General features: G+C 40.2%; 1 protein-coding gene and 1 pseudogene across 4 annotated transcripts in view; one reads left to right on the top strand and one right to left on the bottom strand.

Annotated features, from left to right (window-relative positions):
• PROR (protein only RNase P catalytic subunit) overlaps positions 1-22,923 on the top strand; it is a 184,804-nt gene that overhangs the window by 23,243 nt on the left and 138,638 nt on the right. The window lies entirely within an intron of this gene.
• On the bottom strand, positions 11,475-12,681 carry LOC105477972 (septin-7 pseudogene; annotated as a pseudogene).

Below are 22,923 nucleotides of genomic sequence, written 5' to 3'. Positions count from 1 at the left end.
ATTAAGTATAAAAAATTTCATCAACACTTGTGAAAAGGGGAAATTTTTTTTTCTGTCAAAATAGCTATAAAGAAAGATAAAAGGCCAGGTGCAGTGGCTCATGCCTATAACCCTAGCACTTTGGGAGGCTGAGGCAGGCGGATAACGAAGTCAAGAGATCAAGACCATCCTGGCCAACATTGTGAACCCCAGCTCTACTAAAAATAGAAAAATTAGCTGGGCCTGGTAGCGCACGTGCGCCTGTAGTCCCAGCTACTCAGGAGGCTGAGACAGGAGAATCGCTTGGACCCAGGAGGCAGAGGCTGCAGTGAGTCGAGATTGTGCCACTGCACTCCAGCCTGGCGACAGAGCAGGACTCCATCAGGAAAGAAGGAAAGAAGAAAGGAAGGAAGGAGGGAGGAGGGAGGAGGGAGGAGGGAGGAAGGAGGGAGGAGGGAGGGAGGGAGGGAGGGAGGGAGGGAAGGAAGGAAGGAAGGAAGGCAGGCAGGCAGGCAGGCAGGCAGGCAGGCAGGCAGGCAGGCTAGCTAGCCGGCCTACCCTGATCCATTCATTTTGAACTTTAATTTAATTTTATTATGTATTTATTTATGTATTTGTTTATTTTTTGAGATGGAGTTTTGCTCTTGTTGCCCAAGCTAGAGTGCAATGGCACTGTCTTGGCTCACCGCAACCTCCACCTCCTGGGTTCAAGTGATTCTCCTGCCTCAGCCTCCTGAGTAGCTGTGATTACAGGCTCCTGCTACCATGCCTGGCTAATTTTTTTGTATTTTTAGTAAAGAAGGGGTTTCACCATGTTGGCCAGGCTGGTCTCGAACTCCTGACCTCAGGTGATCCACCCTCCTCGGCCTCCCAAAGTGCTGGGATTACAGGTATGAGCCACCGCACCCAGCCCCATTTTGAAGATTTAATGAAACTTTAATCATAATCACAGTCCCCATAATTCTGTGATTTAGAAGTTTTTAAATAAAGCTTTAATGATTTAGGATTCTCCTTTCTGGAAAAGAAAAGGAGGCAGGCAAATTGCCTGTGGTACATTTAATTGAGTTTTTAGGGTTAAGTTTAAAGCAAACCATTTGTGCTGCTTGATGGTATCTCTTTAGTTAATTGACAAAGAGGGGGCCTTCTGGTGTTTCTCTAAATACCAATTTAAGACAGGACATATGACCCAAATGAAATGTCAGTATAAGAACTTATCTAATTTAGGTCTTTAGGGATATATATTTTTTTCTTTATTTGGTTACAAACTGAAAGATGTGAACTGAGCTCTTTATCACAGTCTCCAGAGCCTTCTCTTTTCTCTGGGTTTGAAGATCTTGTCATCTCTAAAATGAACTGTGGGTTTTTTTCCCCACATTTAAATAAATGTTGTGTGGTAAATGGAAAACTTTGGGGGCTTAGTGATTTTTTTAAAATCTGAGAAAAATTTAATTATCTGCAAAATATAGTTTTAAGCCACGTATTTTAAAGTACAGGCATACTTTGAAGACATTGCAAGTTTGGTTCTAAGCTTTATTGTAAATATTGCAATAAAGTGGGTCACACAAATTTTTTGGTTACCCAGGTCATATAAAAGTTATCTTTCCGTGGCTGGATATGGTGGCTCACACCTGTAATCCCACTGCTTTGGGGCCTAGGCAGGAACATTGCTTGAGGCCAGGAGTTCGACTGCAGCCTGGGGAACATAGTGAGACCTCATCTCTACAAAAAAATTTTTTTTAATTAGCTGGGCTTGGTGGTGTGTACCTGTAGTCCTAGCTACTTTGGAAGGCTTAGTTTGTAGGATCACTCAAGCCCAGGAGTTCACGGTGACAATGAGTTATAATTGTGCCACTGAATTCCAGCCTGGGTGACAGAGTGAGACTCTGCCTCTAAACAACAACAAAACTTATCTTTCCACTATGCTGTAGACTATTAAGTATCAATAGCATTATATCTAAAAACAAACAAACAAAAAAATCCAAAAACCGTGTATAGATACCTTAATTTAAAAATACTTTATTGCTAAAAAATATGCTGATGGTCATCTGAGCCTTCAGCAAGTTGTAATCTTTTTGCTGATGGGGAGTCTTGCTTGCCTTGATGTTGATAGCTGCTGACTGATCAAAGTGGTGGTGTTTATTGAAGGCTGGGATAGCTATGATAATTTCTTTATTTTTTTGAGACAGAGTCTCACTCTGTCACCCAGGCTGGAGTGCACTGGCAAGATCATGGCTTACTGTAGCCTCCACTTCTCAGGCTCACATGATCCTCCCACTTCAGCCTCCTGAGTAGCTGCAACTTCAGGCTCACATCACTATGTCTAGCTGATTTTTTCTAATTTTTTGTCAAGATGGGGTTTTGCCACGTTGCCCAGGCTGGTTTCGAACTCCTGGGCTCAAATGGTCCACCCGCCTCAGCCTCCCAAAGTGCTGGGATTACAGGCATGAACCACTGTGTGGCAATTTCTTAAAATAAGACAGTAATGAAGTTTGCCACATAAATTGACTCTTCTCATCACAGAAAATTTTTCTGCAGCATGCAGTGCTTTTTGAAAGCATTTTACCACATTAGAACTGTTTTCAGAATTGGAGTCAGTCCTCTCAAATCCTGCTGCTGCTTTGTCAACTAAGTTTACGTAATATTCTAAATTCTTTGTTATCATTTTAACAATATTTACAATGTGTCCACTAGGAGTGAGTTTTATCTCAAGAAACCACTTTCTTTGCTCATCCATAAGAAGAAATTCCTAATCCAAGTTTTATTTTGTGATTGAAGCAATTCAGTCACATCTTCAGGCTCCACTTCTAATTCTAGTTCTCTTGCTATTTCCACCATATCTGCAGTTCCTTCTTTCACTGAAATTTTGAACCCCTCAAAGTCATCCATCAGGGTTGGTGTCAACTTCTTCCAAACATGTTACTGTTGATATTTTGACCTCTTTCCATGAATCACAAATGTTCTTAGTGGCATGTAGAATGGTGAATCCTTTCCAGAAAGTTTTCCATTGACTTTGCCCATATCCTTCAGAGCAATCACTGTCGATGACAGCTATAGCCTTACAAAACATATTTTTCAAATAATAAGGCCAGAAAGTTGAATTTATTCTTTGATCCGTGGGCTTTAGAATGGATGTTGTGTTGGTAGACATGAAAACAACTTTCATCTCCTTATACATCTCCATAAGAGCTCTTGGGTGACTATGTGCATTGTCACTGAGCAATATTGTTTTGAAGAGTCTTTTTTTTGGAGCAGTAGGTCTCCACAGTGGGCTTGAAATATTCAGTAAACCATGCTGTAAACAGATGTGCTATTAGCCAGGCTTTGTTCCATTGATAGAGCTTAGGCAGAGGAGATTTAGCATAATTGTTAAGGACCCTAAGATTTTTAGAATGGTAAATGGGCATTGACTTCAATTTAAAGTCACCAGCTGTATTAGCCCATAACAAGAGAGTCAGCCTGTCCCTTGAAGTTTTGAAGTCAGGCATTGACTACTTCTCTCTAGCTATGAAAGTTCTAGATGGCATCTTCTTCCAGTAGAAGGCTGTTTTGTCTCCACGGAAAATCTGTTGTTTAGTGTAGCCACCTTCATCAGTGATCTTAGATCTTCTGGATAACTTGCTGCAGCTTCTACATCAGTACTTGATGCTTCACCTGGCACTTGTTTTGTTTTTTGCGTTGGTTACACCTGTCTTTGCCCGTAACCTCCCAGCAGCCTATATGTTGCACTTTTTAATTTTTTTTTTTTAAATACAGTGTCTCATTCTGTCATCCAGGCTGAAGTGTGGTGCTACGATCATAGTCCATTGGGGCCTCGAACTCCTGTGCTCAAGCAATCCTCCCATCTAAGCCTCCTGAGTAACTAGACTACAAGCATACCACCATACCTGGATCATTTTTAAATTTTTTGTAGAGATAGGATCTTGCTATGCTGTGCAAGCTCGTCTCAAACTCCTGACCTCGAGTGATCCTCTTGCTTCAGCCTCCCAAAGTACTGTGATTACAGATTGAGCCACCATGCCTGGCACCTTGCATTTTTATGTTATGGAGATTGCTTATTTTCTTAAACCTTTTGAGCCAAATTCTGCTAGCCTCCAACTTTTCTTCTGCAACTTCCTCACCTCTCTTAGCCTTTGTGGAATTGAAGCATTCAGGCCTTGCTCTGAATTAGGCTTTGGCTTAAGAGAATGTTGTGGCTGGTTTGATCTTTTATCCAGACCACTAAAACTTTCTTCATATCAGCAATAAGGCTATTTTGCTTTCTTATTTATTTGTTCACTGAAGTAGCACTTCTAATTTCTTTCGAGAACTTTGCATTTGCAAAGTTTGGTACCTAGCTTTTGGCCTATCTTAGCTTTTTTTTTTTTCCATTTTTTTTTTGAGGCAAGGAGACAGAGTCTCGCTCTGTCACCCAGGCTGGAGTGCAGTGGCACAATCTCGGTTCACTGCATCCTCCGCCTCCCGGGTTCAGTTGAGCAATCCTCATGCCTCAGCCTCCTGAGTAGCTGGGAATTACAGGCGTGTGTCACCACACCCAGCTAATTTTTAGTAGAGATGGGGTGTCGCCATGTTTCCCAGGCTGGTCTAGAACTCCTGGCCTCAAGTGATCCGTCTGCCTCGGCCTCCCAAAATGTTGGGATTACAGGCGTGAGCCACCATGCCCAGCCCAGTCTTAGCTTTCGACATGCCTTCCTCACTAAGCTCAATGATTTCTAGCTTTTGATTTAAAGTATAAGACCTGAGACTCTTCCTTTCACGTGAACACCTAGAGGCCATTGTAGAATTATTAATTGGCATAATTTCAATATTGTTGTGTCTCAGGTAATAGGGAGGCCTGAACAGAGGGAGAAAGTTGGGGAAATGGCTGTTGGTGGAGCAATCAGAAGTCACACAACATTTATTGATTAAGTATGCTGTCTTACAGCAGCACAGTTTCTGGTGCCCTAAAACAGTTACCATTCAGGTGTGTTGGTGCAAGAATTCTGGCCAAAAATGTGAAACTTCTAGAAAAATCAATGAATTCAGAATTTTAGGAAGGTTAAAAACTTAAAAGGCCAAGCAGGTCACTCCTAGCAGTGGCCTTCCCAATGTCAAATGCTTTCCTTATTTCTTCATTCTTTTTCTTTTATGTAACACTTGACTGAAATTCTACCAGCTGGGATCCAGTCTTTTTTATGAGATTTAGCTTGCAGCAGTGTACTTTCCTGCTAAAGCATAGCTGAGTTTGGCTTTACAAGGAAATGAGAATTCGGTGTGGGTATGGGTGTTTGGCTGCTGCTGTTTTAGAGTTGGGTTGGTGATTTTTCATAGAGAACGTTTTGAGGGGCTGATCTGAGGGGGGTGCTCAAGTGGAACGTTGTATGTGGAGTGTGCTAGAGACAGAGGGATAAAGTCACCTTTACGAGGTTTAAACAAGGTGGGAGTGTGCAAAGGAGATATTTGACTTTTCTTGCGCCAAGGGCAAGAGAGTCTTGTCTTTTTTACAGCCTGTGATCTTTTCTCTCTCAGATTCAGGTTGGCATTATTACTGTTATACTATAACCCGTTGCATCATTTGTCATGGAAACCAAGCCATTTTTAAATAAATTTTTATTTATGGGAAAAGTTTTGTGAGTTCTATATAATCATCTTCTAAGTGAATTTTTAGAAACAATATTTAGAAGTGAGGTACTCCCCAAAGTGATACACTTTTTTTTTTTTTTTTTTTTTTTTTTTTTGAGATGGAGACTCGCTCTGTTGCTCAGGCTGGAGTGCAGTGGCCCGATCTCAGCTCACTGCAAGCTTCACCTCCCGGGTTCACGCCATTCTCCTGCCTCAGCCTCCCGAGTAGCTGGGACTACAGGCGCCCGCCACCTCGCCCGGCTAGTTTTTTGTATTTTTTAGTAGAGACGGGATTTCACTGGGTTAGCCAGGATGGTTTCGATCTCCTGACCTCGTGATCCACCCGTCTCAGCCTCCCAAAGTGCTGGGATTACAGGCTTGAGCCACCACGCCTGGCTGTGATACACTTTTAGTGTTACTTTTCTTAAAAAATTTCTTTAAAAATTCTGCCTAGTTTTTCTATAGCTGTTGCCTAAATGTATCGATTTTATTGCTTTTTCATTTGGTCTTCTTAGAGAATAGAATAATGTAAATAAGATACTAGATTAGAAACAATAATACTGGTGCTGAAGACTGACAGCTTACTTCTGAAGGAAGAAAAATCTATCAGTGTGAAAAAGCAGCAGCCGAAATGTTGAGAATAAGGCCTCTGATCTCCACCGAACCAAACTCCCAATCTTTATACACATGTTCCTCCTATAGTCTTCCCTATCTCAGTAAATACAACTTTTTCCTTCTAGCTATTCAGGTCAAAAAGGTCAGAATCATCCTTGATTCCACGCTTTCCTTCATATCCCCTAGCACTCCCTATTTTCTATCTCTGCTTTATTTTTCTCCATAGCACTTATCTGATATGCTACACACACACACACACACACACACACACACACACACACACACACACAGCTTTTACTATATATCTTTTCTTTGTATAGAGTGAAAGCACCACAAGGGTAGGGATTTTTGTCTGTTTAGAATACTGCTGTATCTTCATAACTTAGAATAGTGCTTTACATAAAGATGCTCAATTTGTTGAATAAATAAATAATAGTTACCATACTGAATTCTTAGTGTCAGGCTAAGATCTTTGTGCTAGGATCTTTGTATCAGTTATTTCTAATTTTTGTGACAATACTACAAGGAAGGCAGCCTCCCCTTTTTTGCTAAACCTCAGAGAGGGTAAGTGACTTGCCAAGCAAGGTTTGTAAGTAACAGAATTAAGATTGGAATGCACATCTGTCTGATTCCCAAATATGAGTTCTATTCATTAAACTTCCCTGTATTCATAATGAAAGGGTCACTGAAAAATTTAATAAGATATTGTTCAGTGTTCTTCATTTGATGAAGTAAACTGTATACTATATTTCTTTTTTTTTTTTTTTTTGAGACGGAGTCTGGCTCTGTTGCCCAGGCTGGAGTGCAATGGCCGGATCTCAGCTCACTGCAAGCTCCGCCTCCGGGGTTTACGCCATTCTCCTGCCTCAGCCTCCCAAGTAGCTGGGACTACAGGCGCCCACCACATCGCCTGGCTAGTTTTTTGTATTTTTTTTTGAGTAGAGACGGGGTTTCAACGTGTTAGCCAGGATGGTCTCGATCTCCTGACCTTGTGATCTGCCCATCTCGGCCTCCCAAAGTGCTGGGATTATAGGCTTGAGCCACCGCGCCCGGCCTGTATACTATATTTCTGACAACAGTTTCCATCTTGGATTATCTTGATTTTAAAAGATTAAAATGAAATAAAATTGGGTGTTTAAAGGAGCATGCCTCAGTTATCTGGAATATTTAGGTATATGTAGAGTGCATTATTCCCCCAAACTGCAAAGTAGAAGGGAGTATTATTTGTATTCTTAGAGAAGGTTAAGAGGTCCTCACTCAAATACTAATTCTGTTTGTTAACTAATTTTAACTTGCTTTTTAAAAAGCAAATATTTATATAAGGGTTGTTAGAAGCTAGTCACTGTTAAGAGTACTTTATAAATATTAACTAACTTAACATATATCTTTATAATAACCTTGGGAAAGTTACTTCAGCACTTTGTTCTTTTTCCTGGTCTTTAAACAGAGACAGTTGGACCAGATGATCTCCAAAGCCCACTCCAGTTCTGCAGTGTTAAGGCTTTCTAACTAACACATAGTTAGTTATGTGTTAAGAAAGTTAGATAAGGTCAGCTTTTCCTAGTGGGAGCAGAGACGAGAGTGGAGCCCCAAAGACAGTGCAGAGTAGAACCGAAAGTTGTGATTTAGGTGAATTAAAAGTGCAGAGTCTGTATGTAGCACAGTGTCAGTTTGGGAGGGAAGGAAGTCAGCATCAAATCATTGCTGAGGTTTTGATGATGTGAAGCTCCTTTCCTTAATATCTAAAGGGAGAAATTCCAAGTTGTTATGTCTTGAGCAGAGCACATGACACCTCCTTATTAATCAACACTACTTTTTAGCTATAGGTTGAAATATGGCTTGTGGTTCTTCAAGATTTTAAGAAATAGGAAATAGGAGAGTTAAGGATTTGGTACATGAAAATATCAAACCTGAATCTGATCAAGCATCTAGAGCTCACTACTAATTTACTGGAAAAACAGGGGGCAGAGGAATATGTTAAATTACGCCTCAAGGGTACAATTACCAAATACCATCTGTGGGAAACTACAGGGCAACCCAGTTTCTTCCAATAAATCAATTGGAAAAAAAAAAAAGAGATGGAGCAATGACCTATAGATAAAAGCAATTGGAGATAAAGCAACCATTTGCAGTGTATGGATCATATTGGACCCTTAGTTCCTGATTTGAACAATCAGGGGAATCTGAACACCAGTTATTGGAGGTATTAAGAAATTTTTGTTGATTTTTATTTAGGGTTAATAATGTTAGTGAGTTAAAACTCTTTTTTTTTTTTTTTTTTTTTTTTTGAGGCAGGGTCTTAATCTGTCACCCAGGCTGGAGTGCAGTGGCACAATCACGGCTCACCACAGCCTCAACCTCCCAGGCTCAGGTGATCCTCCCACCTCAGCCTCCTGAGTAGCAAGGACTACAGGTGCATGCCACCACACCCGGCTAAGTTTTGTACTTCTTGTAGAGAGGGGGTTTCACCATTTTCCCAGGCTGGTCTCGAACTTCTGGGCTCAAGTGATTGCCCTTTTTTTGGCCTCCCAAAGTGCTGGAATTACAGGCGTGAGTCACTGTACCTGGCCCAAACTCTTTAGATTCAGAGCTAAACACTGAAATATTTATGGATGAAATGATGTGATGTCTAAGATATGCTTCAAAAATAACTGGGAAATAGGGGATGGAATAGATGGAGTTATATATGAAACAAAATTGGTCGTGAGATGATAAAGCTAGTTTATGGGTTCATGGGGATTTATTATACTATTCTGTCTGCCTTTATATATGTTTAAGATTTTCATCTTGAAAATCTTTTTTTAAAAGCTGACAAAGGGCCAGCTGTGGTGGCTCACGACTGTAATCCCAGCACTTTGGGAGGCTGAGGTGGGAGGATCGCTTGAGCCCAGGAGTTTGAGACAAGCCTAGGCAACATAGTGAGACCCCATGTCTATTTAAAGAAAAAAAAAAAAAAAAAAGCTGACAAATACACATATACTTTCATGATAGAAGTTATGAAAAGGGAGATTATAAAACATTGCTTTCTCAGTGATTTTCATGCAGAAGCAACATCTTCCTATAGTAAAGGTTTCCTCAAGTAAACATATTATATGTTTATTATAATATATATAGTATATATTCATTAGAAAGGATATAACCGGTTCAGAAATACCACTATAGAGAGTGAAAGTCCCCTTCTTAAAGCACATGATACTTTTTAAATGCTGAAAATTGTCATGACATTTGCACATATGTTTCTTTTTCCATTTTTTAAATGCACAAGATAAAATTTCTTAATAGACTAGAACAACTAATTTAGATTCAGAGTCAGTTCTATAAAGGTTTCCTACTGTACTGCATTGTTTTTGCTTTGCAAAGAGGTTATTAACATTTTTTTTTCTGGGTTAGGGGAGGAGTTTTTAAAAATCCTGTACAGGTTTTTAAAAACTCCTGTACAGGTTAATCCATTGTGTGGTAAAAGCTATAGCTAAAGAGGCAATGTGGAATGCTCCAGTGTGCACAACCCCTGCTTTTATCACAGGTGGCAACTGCAGATTAATTCTGGTGTGGTTAGGCTTTACACAAAGGGAAACTTGAACCTGAGAGCCTATGTCCCCAACAGTGCTAATTGGGAGATGTGGAGTGAGGGGATTTCCACTCTTTACAAGATCTCCAGTGCATTTCCTCTTTGTTTTTGCATTTTCCTTTGCTATGAAGCAGCTGCACAGAAGTAAAATGTGATTTCCTGCATTTAGGAGTTCTAGCTTTTCTTTCAGAGACTTATAATTGGAAGGGTGGAATGCATATGGATTAAGCTACCTACAGGGCTAATTTAAACGTAGGTGTTTTATTTTTGTTTTTGTTTTTGTAATGAGTTCACTGCATTTGTGCCAGGAGTATTTTTGTTCAGATGTTTTGAATTAGCAGATAACTCAGGTTGTTTCAAAAGCAGGCTTCTCTCTAGGCTGATCACTGCTTTAACAGTGTGATTCTTTGCAAGCTGACTGAAAAACCACCAATGGCAAAAGTGCATTCTGTCATATTAATAAAAATACTGTAGTTCCTTTGCAGATTCATACAGTATAAATGCTTATCTTGATTATATAACCTGCAGAATTTTCCAAAATGAGAAAAATAGGCAGAGGATGTTTTTCAAGAAAATATGGTAAGGCCATATCAAGGTACAATGTTCCCAGATACAATGTCAGTGGGAATTGAAAAGAACTTACTCGCAGAGTAGATGCTCAGGAGTCATTAGACTTAGGTGAAAGTTCTTATCATAAATTAATACTTCTTTTTGTAGTCATTGTCAATATTTCTTGTCCTATTAACGGTAGTTGATTTTTTTTCTTTTTTCTTTTCTTTTTTTTTTTTTTGAGACAGAATCTTGCTCTGTCACCCAGGCTGGAGTGCAGTGGCGCGATCTCGGCTCACTGCAAGCTCCGCCTCCTGGTTTCACGCCATTCTCCTGCCTCAGCCTCCCGAGTAGCTGGGATTACAGGCACCCGCTACCACGCCCAACTAATTTTTTATATTTTTAGTAGAAATGTTAGCCATGTTAGCCAGGATGGCCTCGATCTCCTGACCTCGTGATCCTCCCGCCTCAGCCTCCCAAAGTGCTGGGATTACAGGCATGAGCCACCGTGCCCGGACGTTCATTTTTTTCAAAATATACTTAGGAGCCTATCCTAAACATGGGCCAGACCTTTGGATATTTTTGGATGTGGTTTCTTCCCAAGTCATTCACCATTGTGTTGATGGTACAAGGCTTCTCCACTTGCAATCAGAGAAACGTCAAATGACTATTAGTAAACAAGAACTGATTATTAAGTACCAGATTAGCAGAGCTGGATGATCAGATCCAAACCACAGCATTCATTATTACTGTAAACTATGTGATCAGTGAAGCTAAACTAGTATTTAAAACCCAGGCACCCACCACTACACTCAGCTAATTTTTGTATTTTCAGTAGAGACAGGTTTTCAGAATGTTGGCCAGGCTGGTCTCGAACTCCTGACCTCAAGTGATCCACCCGCCTTGGCCTCCCAAAGTGCTGGGATTACAGGTGTGAGCCACAGTGCCTGGCCTGTTAGTTTCTATTAATAAGTACACAACACCTTAAACAATTCAAGGCATCTTAATCTCCATTAAGAACAACAACAAAATAATTTTTGTCATGCTGTTAAATCTATCACTATGGATAAAACTGGTGCAAATTGGTCAAATGGATCCAACAAACACTGATGTCCAAGTTGGGATATTGGTAACTATTAATAATGCATAACTCTTGGTCAGTAGTTTAAAAGATCTTCTCTTTATTCTTTTTCTTTTTGAAGGTTCTCAAAGAGCTTTGTTGTTTCAAAATATGTTGTTGAGCTTCCCAGTTTGCTTTCTCATCCTCAAACTGACAATGTTTTTTCTCTAATTCTTTGTGTTATGCTTCTTTTTCATTTGCTCATGGCGCTGCCATTGGAACTCAACTTCAGAGTCCTTCCGTTTTTGAGCTTTTTTTTTTTTGACCTTCATTTCAAACACCTGCTCCATCTCCAGCTCCGTCCTTCATTTTAGCTACATACTCCTTTCTTCTTCCATTTGTGCCAGAAGTCTCTTAGCCCTTATTTGTTATCAACTACATTGTAAGTCACAACTGCCAGTTTTCTGCTTTCATAGTGGGCATTTAATAACATCTTTCAAATCATGCATATGTGTTATTAACGTATGTCTTAAAATTGTAAAAACAATGTTCGCCATTTTTAACTTTAGCAACACCCCAAGGATACTGCCTTCCCCTAACCCTTTTGCCATTAAGTTCAATGATACAGTATTACTACCTACCTAAGCAAGAGGTAAATGGTCCTTCATCTTTTTAACAAGCGTATTGTCTTCTTCATCTGTTTCTGGAAATTTATATGTTTTAAGTTCTTAGATTTCTTTCATTATCTGTTTTAAAGTTATTATCTGGTTTAATTCCATGTCCTGAAGGAGCAATGAAGTATAAACAAACCTGCACCCTGTTATCGGGCACCTGACATCTGTTCACTCATGATTCTGCATTTAGGTAGTCCACAGATTTAGTATCAATGTAGTCGATAACGAGCTGCCAGCAATTACTATTATCTACTGCATCTCCAAATCCTGGGGTATCAACTATTGTAAGCAGCAACTTAACACTACCTTCTTTGATTAAAACTTTGGATTGTTCCTCCTGTACAATCTTTTTAGTAATAATTATATGAGAAAGACTTGGATATTCTGGAGAATGCAAATCTATGAGGAATCAGGAGTAGATTAATGTTGTCTTTCCCGGATTTCCCACTACCATAAGTGTGAATTCAAACCTTCTCTTCACTGATTCTCTGGATACTTGATTTCGGAGATTGGCAAATCCCACACATTTCCATCATTCCAGTCGTCCAGATTCCAACAGAAGAAATCCACAGAGGAACCATGGTGCTGCTGTTGATGCTCCTCTCCTAAGCAGCAGTGGATCTTGCACTCCAGGTCATTCTTTTCAAAACGCTGATGTAATGCTGTTACTCCCCTGCCTCAAAACCTTCAGCAGTTACCCATTCCTGCCCTGAAAGTAATTCTTCCAGTTTGGCCGCAGCCTACTTTTCAGGCCATATTGCTTACCATTCTCCTCTAGAGACTCTGCTTCAGCCAGTGCCAGCTAATTAGTGGCTCTAGACTGCTTTGTGTTTTCTTCCTTTTCTTTTTCCCCTTATCTAAAATATACTCCTACCTCCAAATCCTGTTTTTCCTTCATGGCTATCTCAGTCCCTTTTCTGTCACACAACCTTTTTTGACCTCTGTAGTCTGCATTTATCTTTTCTTCCTTGGAACTTGTAGCATTTATTAACCCTGGCACACATCTGGCTATTGGTCCTATACTATGTGTTCTTGTTTTAGTGTTTAGTTTTTCACGTTAGTGTCTATTGTTATTTCAACCAGATTAGAAACTCTGAGGGACGGGACACCCGTTTGCGTATTTTCCACAATGCGTGGCATCCAGTAGATGTGTGTAATAAATATGGTTATTTATACATTAAATAATCCAGTGCTTACATTTATTATGTCATAGCCACCATTTCAGTTAATCTTTACAGTAACTTTGAGGGAATGAGTATTTTCTCTCCGTGACAAATGAGGAAACTGAGGCTCAGAAAAGTTCGGTAACTTGCTGAAATCACACAGGTTAAGTGATGAAGTCAGGATTCAAACCCACATCTTTGGACTCAGTAACACATGCTGTTTAACCATACTGGTAATTCTGCCACCTTATGAGACTGATGTATGTGTTTTGAGGATGGGAAATTACCTACCACTTAACTTACTATTATTTACTTAATAATGGCAGAAGAAAAAGTGTGCAAACCTGGATTTGTAGTGATTCCTAGCAGGAATAATGAAACAGATTCAAACTGTGCCGAAGTTCACAGGAAAATAGAATTTCCCTTAATCTCGTTGATTACTGGTGGAATGACTCATCTTCCAGTTGTACATTGCTCTTGAGTTACTCAGATATTTGTATAAGTTAGACAGTGGAAGGAAAACCACCAATGAGATGTACAAGACACGTCATTTGAGCTGATGAATGTTCCCGGGATATCCCCAAGATTTCTACCTGAGTATTCTTGCCTGTCCTATTTACTGTTTGACTCTTTCACCTTTTGGTTTTCTTTCAGAGTAAAATCACTTCCCATTTCCTTTCTGCTTTCCACTTGGATAACTTTCACAGTCTACTCTCTTACTACCGCAGTGCACAAAGATTTACTGTCTACATATTTAACATTAGTCAGATTTACTGTTGAATTTATGCACTAGAAGTTTCAGGAATTTAAATTTTTCCTTTTTCATTCTCTTTTCTGCTTCTGATTTTTTTTCACTAAAAGAGAACAAAAATAACCCAAACTATTTTCTTTTTATAAAAAATTAGCAATAGAATTGAGTATAGATGGTAGTAAATTCTGCTTCATTTCTGTGGAAACATTGAAAACTTGATGGCTTCTGCAAATGACTGATAAATTGTTTCTGCTTTATAAAGAAAGGAAATAGGCCGGGCGCGGTGGCTCAAGCCTGTAATCCCAGCACTTTGGGAGGCCGAGACGGGCGGATCACGAGGTCAGAAGATCGAGACCATCCTGGCTAACATGGTGAAACCCCGTCTCTACTAAAAAAATACAAAAAAATAGCCGGGCGCGGTGGCGGGCGCCTGTAGTTCCAGCTACTCGGGAGGCTGAGACAGGAGAATGGCGTAAACCCGGGAGGCGGAGCTTGCAGTGAGCTGAGATCCGGCCACTGCACTCCAGCCTGGGCCCCAGAGCGAGACTCTGTCTCAAAAAAAAAAAAAAAAAAAAAAAAAAAAAAGAAAGGAAATAGCTCATTCAATTCAATGAAGTCATTAGTAAATGGAATTAGAAATAAAGGTTCTGTATTTTTTTGTTGTCATTAATTTGGTCTTTCTGTCCGCATCTCAGTTTTCTCACAGGTTTGTTTTGAGGATAGATCAGAAGACATATGCACACTGTAAAGCATAAAGTAATCCTTAAGAATGCACTACAGGCAGTCCTCAGCCGAGAAACTTGATTTATGAACCACGCATACATGCGTACTACAAAGGGATGGATCTTACCTCAGTCTAGTGCCCTTTGAAGGTGACAAGCTAAATGGTCTTTTTGGCCCCCGAATCAGAATACCTAGGAACAACTGAAATGTAGACATATTTTTCTTATACATGTGGGAGCAGTTAGGTTATGGGTCCTTTCAGGGATTCATCTACTCTGCTGCCATGTGAAGACAGGAATCCATTTCTCAGTCAGGAATAGGAAGCAGGAAAAGTTACTTTCCTGGTATCCAATGTTGAAACCCAAAAAGTTTATAAATGTTGACAAACTATTGGTAAAACTTGTGGTATTATTATTTACCTAAAGCACATACAGGGGCTTTTATAGTATAGACTTTTTACAGTCAAATCATTTAATTTTATTGAGTCCTTACAATAGCCCTTTGAAGTATGTATTAATAGCCCCACTTTATTCCTGAGGAACGTAAGGCCCAGAAAAGTGAAGCGACTTGATCAGTGAAGGGGCTTAAATTTTCTACACGTTTCCTTTCAAAGACGAAGGGAAGTTAGGCACTGTGTTGGCACTTTAGAGCAGGTTCTGGGTTAGTTGTGAAGCAGAGGGGATTTCCAGGGTGTGTAAGCACGAACAAACTCCTTGAATGAAAGCAGAATTTTTTTTTAAGTAGTTAACAGCGTTTTGGGGTTTGCAGGACTCAGGCTGTGTTACTGCCTTTTTTTCTTTTTTTCTTTTTTTGGCCTGATTTGTTTCTAATTTAGGAGCAAGATTTTATAATTAAAAATATATTGCCTATTGCCCTTTCTTTTAGCTGTTCTCCATAAATCTGTCAGAATATGATATGAAAAGGAAGGAGAGTGGGATTAAAAATAATATAGCTGATTCTGTCTAGACATTTAATTTCTAAACTATCTTTACCTGAGTTAGATCTTTCTGCAAAGCTCAGACAAGATTTAAGAAATAACTTTAAACTTGTAAGTAAATTCTGTTCTATCTGGAATTTATAGGAGAATGTATTAATACTTGGAAATAATGCCTAACTGCTAGGGAGCATGCATCTTTAGCTCATGATTCTAGATGATTGAGAATTTTTTAGGGAAAGTTTTTTAGTCCTTCATGTAGTTGATAGTGGGCTATCATTTTATATTTCAAGATTAAAAAATAGATTATCTTCTTTCTCCTTCCTCTCCTCTTCCTCTTCTCTTTTTTTCTTCTTTCTGGCTGTATGGAATGACAATTTAATTATTCATTGAGTCTTCTATTAATGAGTATTTAAGTGGTTTCAAATCTTCCACTATTACAAAAGTGCCACAGTGAATCACCTTACACATTTGTAATTTCTCACATTCTGATATAGATGTAAGATAGATTCCCACAAATTGAATTGCTAGCACAATGGAGACATATTAATTTTGATTGGCCTTCGTGGAAATTTTATCAGTACTCAGCAAATTATATATTAATATTTGCTAGTTAATAATCAGCAAAATATGAGAATTCTTTCTCCACACCTTTAAGATTCAGTGTGCTATCAAACATTTTGATCTTTGCCTATATGAAGTAAAAAATAAATTGCAGTATAGGATTAATTTACAGTTTTCTTGGAGTGTGGTGGAGCATATTTTCACAGGTTTAAGAGTCACTTATATTTATTTTCTGCAAACTGTTTACTCCTGTCTTGCCCATTTTTTGAGTTTTGACTGTTTTCTTATCAATTTTAGGAGCTCTTTATTTGAAAAATCTGTGGTTTAAATTACAATTTTTGAAGCTTTACTTATGTTTTTTTCTCTATGTACATTTTAAAATATTCAAATTTATCAGACTTTCCTTTTATGGCTCCTGGGTTTCATATTTAGAAAGATTTTTTCTGTTGCAAGGTTATTGAAAAGCCAACAAACACAAAAACTTGCTTTTGCTCCCTACACTTTTGTTGTTTTTCTCTAAATTTTTCATCCATTTGGAATTTTTTTCTGATGTGAGGTATAGTTCCAACTTAATTTCTTCCCCAGCTAATTAGCCAATTGTGTCAACATCATTTGTTTAGCAACCCATATTTTACCCAACTAGTGATAAAGTGGGATGTTACTGTTAGCATGTACCAAATTCTTCATATGAATATTTAGGTCTCTTTTTGGACCTTCTTTTCTGATTCACTAATCTGCATACTTCTTAACAGTATGACACTATTTTGATTATTGTAGTTTCATGATATATGTAATATCTATTAGAGCTAATTTTTATAACTTGGGTTCTGGCACTTTCTTTAATAAACTTACCAGAGGTAAATATTATAGGCCTATGATAAAATGTATTAGCAATGTTCCCTGGGGCAAAATCACGTTTTATATATGTGACAGAGTCCTATTACCAGTAGCTTTTAAGCATTTTTGAACACAACACAGATACAATATACATTATATGTAATAACACATTTATAAATAAAAAAAATTTATACATTAAAAAAATTATGGACTCTTGCTGTATTTGTTGCACTCTATTTTTAGTTCTGTTTATTTCTCTCCGAAATGCTGGTTGCAACTATATTAAATTGATCTCATGACCTAGTAAGGTGTTGTGACCTGCAGTTAAAAAACCACCTTATTATTTGATGTTTTAAATCATAGCCATTCTAACTGGTGTGAGATGGCATCTCATTGTGGTTTTAATTTGCATTTCTCTGATGATTAGTGATATGGAGCATTTTTTCATGTTTATTAACCACTTGTATGCCTTCTTTTGAGAAGTGTCTGTTCATGTCTTTTGCCTGTTTTTTAATGGGGTTGTTTTTTGCTTGTTGAATTAAGTTCCTTATAGATTCTGGATATTAGCCCTTTGTTGGATGCAGTTTGTAAATATTTTCTCCTATTCCGTAAGTTGTCTGTTTAAAGTAAATAGTTTATTTTGCTATACAGAGTCTCTTTAATTAATTAATTAGGTCCCACTTGTCAATTTTTGTTTTTGTTACAGTTGCTCTTGGGGACTTAACCAAAAATTCTTTGCCAAGGCTGAAGTCAAGAAGGGTATTTCCTAGGTTTTCTTCTAGGATTTTTATAGTTTGAGGGTTTACATTTAAATCTTTAATCCATCTTGTGTTAATTTTGATATGTGGTGAAAGTTAAGGGTCCAGTTTCATTCTGCTACATATAACTAGCCAGTTATCCCAGCACCATTTATTGAATAGGAATTCCTTTCCCCATTGCTTGTTTTTGTTGGCCTTGTCAAAAATCAGGTGTATGTGAATGTACAGCTTTGTTTCTGAGTTTTCTGTTCTGTTCCATTGGTCTGTATGTCTGTTTTTGTACCAGTATGAGGCTGCAGAGAAAGGGGAATGCTTATACACTGTTGACGGGATGTAAATTAGTTCAGCCACTGTGGAAAGCAGCTTGGAGATTTCTCAAATAACTTAAAACAGAGCAACCATTTAACTCAGCAATCCCACTGCTGCGTGCATACCCAAAGGGAAATGAATCATTATACCGAAAAGACACATCCACTCACATGTGCATTGCTGTGCTACTCACAATAGCAAAGACGTGGAATCAACCTAGTGCCAATCAGTGGTGGACTGGCTAAAGAAAATGTGGTACTATACACCATGGAATACTAGGCAACCGTAAAAAAGAACAAAGTCATGTCCTTTGCAGCAACATGGATGGAGCTGGAGGCTATAATCCTAAGCAAATTAATTCAGGAAGAGAAAAGCAGATACTGCAAGTTCTTATAAATGGGAACTAAACATTGAGCATACATGGACATAAACATGGGAACAACAGACAATGCAGACTGCTAGAGGGGGCGGGGTGTGGGTTGAAAAGCTACCTACTGGGTACTATGTTCACTGCCTGGGTACAGTATACCCACGTAACAAACCTCCACATGGATCCCTTGTATCTGAAATAAAAGTTGAAATACTAAAATAGATAAAAACAAGGAAAAAATAAAAATACTTCATCACTGACTTCAAGAATGAAGCCGCAGACCCTCACAGTGTTACAGTTCTTAAAGATAGTGTGTCCAGAATTTGTTCCTTCAGACATTTAGATGTGTCTGGAGTTTCTTCCTTCTGTTGGGTTCGTGGTCTCTCTGTCACGAGTGAAGCTGCAGACCTTCCTGGTGAGTGGTGCAGCTCATAAAGGCAGTGTGGACCCAAAGTGAGCAGCAGCAAGATTTATTGCAAAGAGCGAAAGAATAAAGCTTCCACAGTGTGGAAGGGTACCCAAGGAGGTTGCCGCTGGCTGGCTGGCTGGCTGGCTGGCTGGCTGGCTGGCTGGCTGGGTGGGGCACCCTGCTTTTATTCCCTTATCTGGCCCCACCCATATCCTGCTGATTGGTCCACTTTACAGAGAGCTGATTGGTCCGTTTTGACAGAGTTCTGATTGGTGTATTTACAAACCCTGAGCTAGACGCAGAGCGCTGATTGGTGCATTTACAATCCTTGTGCTAGACACAGAGTCATAGAGTGCTGATTGGTGCACATACGATCCTCCAGCTAGATCTAAAAGTTCTCCAAGTCCCCATCTGGTTCAGGAGCCCATTTGGCTTCACCCAGTGGATCCTGCACTAGGGCTGCAAGCCAGCTGCCTGCCAGTCCCAAGCCAGACCTGCACTCCTCAGCCCTTGGGCTGTCCGTGGGACCGGGATGGCACCAGTCCCCACGGAGCAGGAGGCGGCACCTGTAGGGGAGGCTCAGGCCGTGAGGGAGCCCACCGCATGGGGAGAAGCTCAGACATGGCGGGCTGCAGGTCCCAAGCCCTGCCCCAGGGGGAGGCAGCTAGGGCCCGGTGAGAATTTGAGTGCGGCTCTGGCGGGCCGGCACTGCTGGGGGACCCGGCAACCTCTGTAGCTGCTGGCCCGGGTGCTAAGCCCCTCACTGCCCTGGGCCGGCGGTGCTTGCTGGCCGTTCCGTGTGCCCGGCGGCCGAGCCTACGCCCATGCCCCCCGGAACTCACAAGGGCCCGGGAGCGCAGCCCCGGTTCCCACCCGCCTCTCTCCCTCCACACCTCCCCAGAAGTAGAGGGAGGAGGCTCTGGCCTCAGCCAGCTCAGAGAGGGGCTCCCAGGGTGCCGTGGGCTCCTCAAGTGCCGCCAGAGTGGAAGCCAAGGCTGGTGGCCAAGGAGGCGCGGAGAGTAAGGGCTGCTAGCACATTGTCACCTCTCAATTAGACATATCCAGGTGAAATACTATTAGTCCTTATTAGTCTCTTTTGGGGAGGGAGTAGGGGAGTGGGAGTGATGTAGGTCCTTAAATAAAATAGGGAGACCACATCAAAGAAAGTAGGATTTCTAAGCCAAAAAACTCATGAAGGACATTTGCAAAGTTTCTTTCCCATTGTTTGCAGGACCTTGCAGGGAAGGGCAGCAGTCTTGATTGGCATGCCTTGCTTAAGAATACAGGGCACACTACTAAAATATACTGTATAGGAAGAAGGAAATACTATTATAGTACATGTGCCAAGAGGTTTAGGCCCCATGTGTAAACTACTCCATGATCCTTAAACATAGTTTTTTTGTTTGTTTGTTTGTTTGTTTTTTTGAGACAGGGTCTTGCTCTGTCACCCAGGCTGGAGTGCAGTAGCCGGATCTCAGCTCACTGCAAGCTCCGCCTCCCGGGTTCACGCCATTCTCCTGCCTCAGCCTCCCGAGTAGCTGGGACTACAGGCGCCCACCACCTTGCCCGGCTAGTTTTTTGTATTTTTTAGTAGAGAGGGGGTTTCACCGGGTTCGCCAGGATGGTCTCGATCTCCTGACCTTGTGATCCGCCCGTCTCGGCCTCCCAAAGTGCTGGGATTACAGGCTTGAGCCACTGCGCCCGGCCAAACATAGTTGTTTTGATGTCTTCTGGCTTTTGGGATTTCTAGCTTGAATTTCTTAGTTTTGAGATGGGGTCTTACTATGTTGCCCAGGCTGAACTGGAACCCCCGGACTCCAGCAATCTTCCTGCCTCAGCCTCCTGAGTAGCTGGGGTCCAGCTTGATTTTTGTTGCTCTGAGGGATAGTACGAGAGAATGAACTTCTGGATTTTGAACCCCAAGTTCACCATTTACTAGTTAGGTGATCTGCTTAACTTCCCTATGCTCTATTCTCCTAATCTGTTAAGTGGGAAAAATGATAATATCTACCTCAAACCCTCATACCATTGTTTCAGCATTAAGAAAGTTAGTATATGTAAAGCGCTTAGAATTTTTGTTTCTTAATAGCATTGTGATCTACATGGCACATGGAAAGCACTATGTAAGTTTATGGTATTATTTGACTTGGAAGTGTGTAGGATTTTTTTCTTTAACCTCACAATTAAAAATTTTGTGGGGATGTGATTAGGTGATTTTTTTCATTGTTTCCCTGAATTTCATGTCATGTGTCCTTTAAAATGTGAGGTTTTTTTTGGAGACAGAGTCTTGCTCTGTTGCCCAGTCTGGAGTGCAGTGGCACAATCTTGGCTCACTGCAACCTCTACCTCCTGGGTTCAAGCAGTTTTCCTGCCTCAGCCTCCTGGGTAGTTGGGATGACAGGCGCTGGCCACTACGCCCAGCTAATTTTTGTATTTTTTGTAGAGACAAGGTTTCACCATGTTGGCCAGTCTGGTCTTGAACTTCTGGCCTCAAGTGATCCACCCGCCTCAGCCTCCCAAAGTGCTGGGATTATAGGTATGAGCCACTGTACCCGGCCAAAATGTAGGTATTTTTTAATCTTGAAATTTCATTTTAAAAAAAAATTCTTTTTGTTTTGATTTATTCCTTGAGAACACCCTTTTGAGGCTTAAAAGTTAGATCTCTGTTCTCTGTCCCTCATACCTATAATGTTCTTTCTCTTAACATTCTTTTTCTTCTTCTGCACTGAAGTAGAATTTCTCAAAATTTGTGCTGCATTTCATGAAATCCATGTTCTAGTATATTAGTTCTAATCTTTACTGCTTTCAAAGCATATTTAAATTCTGTTGTTGCATTTTTTTCATTTCTATTTTAATTTTGGATCTCTTTGCATCTGTTGCTATTCTTTCCTTAAAGCTTATTGCTCTTTCTTCATAGATACAACCAAATTTGTCCTCTTCTTTGAGGGATCCAGGCAGAGGTCTTCTAAATTCTGAATTGTATTTGAGTTTCAGAACATGCTTTTATCTGAATCTTTTTTTTTTTTTTTTTTTTTTTTTGAGACGGAGTCTCACTGTCGCCAGGCTGGAGTGCAGTGGCGCAATCTCAGCTCACTGCAACCTCTGCCTTTGGGGTTCAAGCGATTCTTCTGCCTCAGCCTCCCAAGTAGCTGAGACTACAGGTGTGTGCCACCATGCCCAGATAATTTTTTGGGTATTTTTAGTAGAGACAGGGTTTCACCATGTTGAACAGGATAGTCTTGATCTCTTGACCTTGTGATCCGCCCACCTTGGCCTCCCGAAGTGCTGGGATTACAGGCGTGAGCCACTGCGCCCGGCCTATCTGAATCTTTAAGGCAAAACTCCTAACAAATGTTGCCGTATCTTTCATTGGCCTGTGAAGGATTTTTTCATCCTATTGAATTATCCTTGAGAAAAGAGATCCATTAATGCTCAGCATATGCCATTAGGTAGATGGGCAGAGTGTACTTACCCCTTCATTGTCCTTTTGGATGCTGGCAATTTCCACCTTTTGGATCTAGACTCATCAGGATATTAGTCCAGTTTATCTGGTAAGCTGCATGAAGATGGGGCATTTTTCCACTCTGGCTTATCGAGTCAGATGCGGTTTATAATTCTCCTCTGAACAGCATATGACAGATTATTCCTTGGTGTCATGTACTTGTCTTATCTCACTTTCAGTCCCATTACCTGCTTATACCACTCGTCTTTAGATGATAAAGTGTCCAAAGATGCTGTGTTCTCCTAACTCTCCTGCCTTAAAGGTTAATTACTTAATTAGGATAGAAGAAAACAGCTAATGGACCACCTGGATTGAATGGTAAAGGAAACTTGGTTGAGAGATGTTTGACATGTGGTAAGGAAACCATCACCGTTTTTTCTGTTTAATGCAGCCCTTGTTTCTGAAATTGAGTTAAAGTATTTTTCCTGCTTTACTTTGAGTTACCTCTACTCTTTTTTGTCTCAAAAGCTGGAGAAATGTGCTAAGATAGTTTGTCTCAATAAATTACCATTGATTACCATTGGTCATTTAGTTAGGAGAACTCTCCCAAACTTCTCTTT

Source organism: Macaca nemestrina, chromosome 7, assembly GCF_043159975.1.
Source record: "Macaca nemestrina isolate mMacNem1 chromosome 7, mMacNem.hap1, whole genome shotgun sequence".
In the NCBI taxonomy this organism is placed as follows: domain Eukaryota; kingdom Metazoa; phylum Chordata; class Mammalia; order Primates; family Cercopithecidae; genus Macaca; species Macaca nemestrina.
Note: the sequence above shows the minus strand (reverse complement) of the source record. Positions and strands in the feature narration are given on the sequence as shown.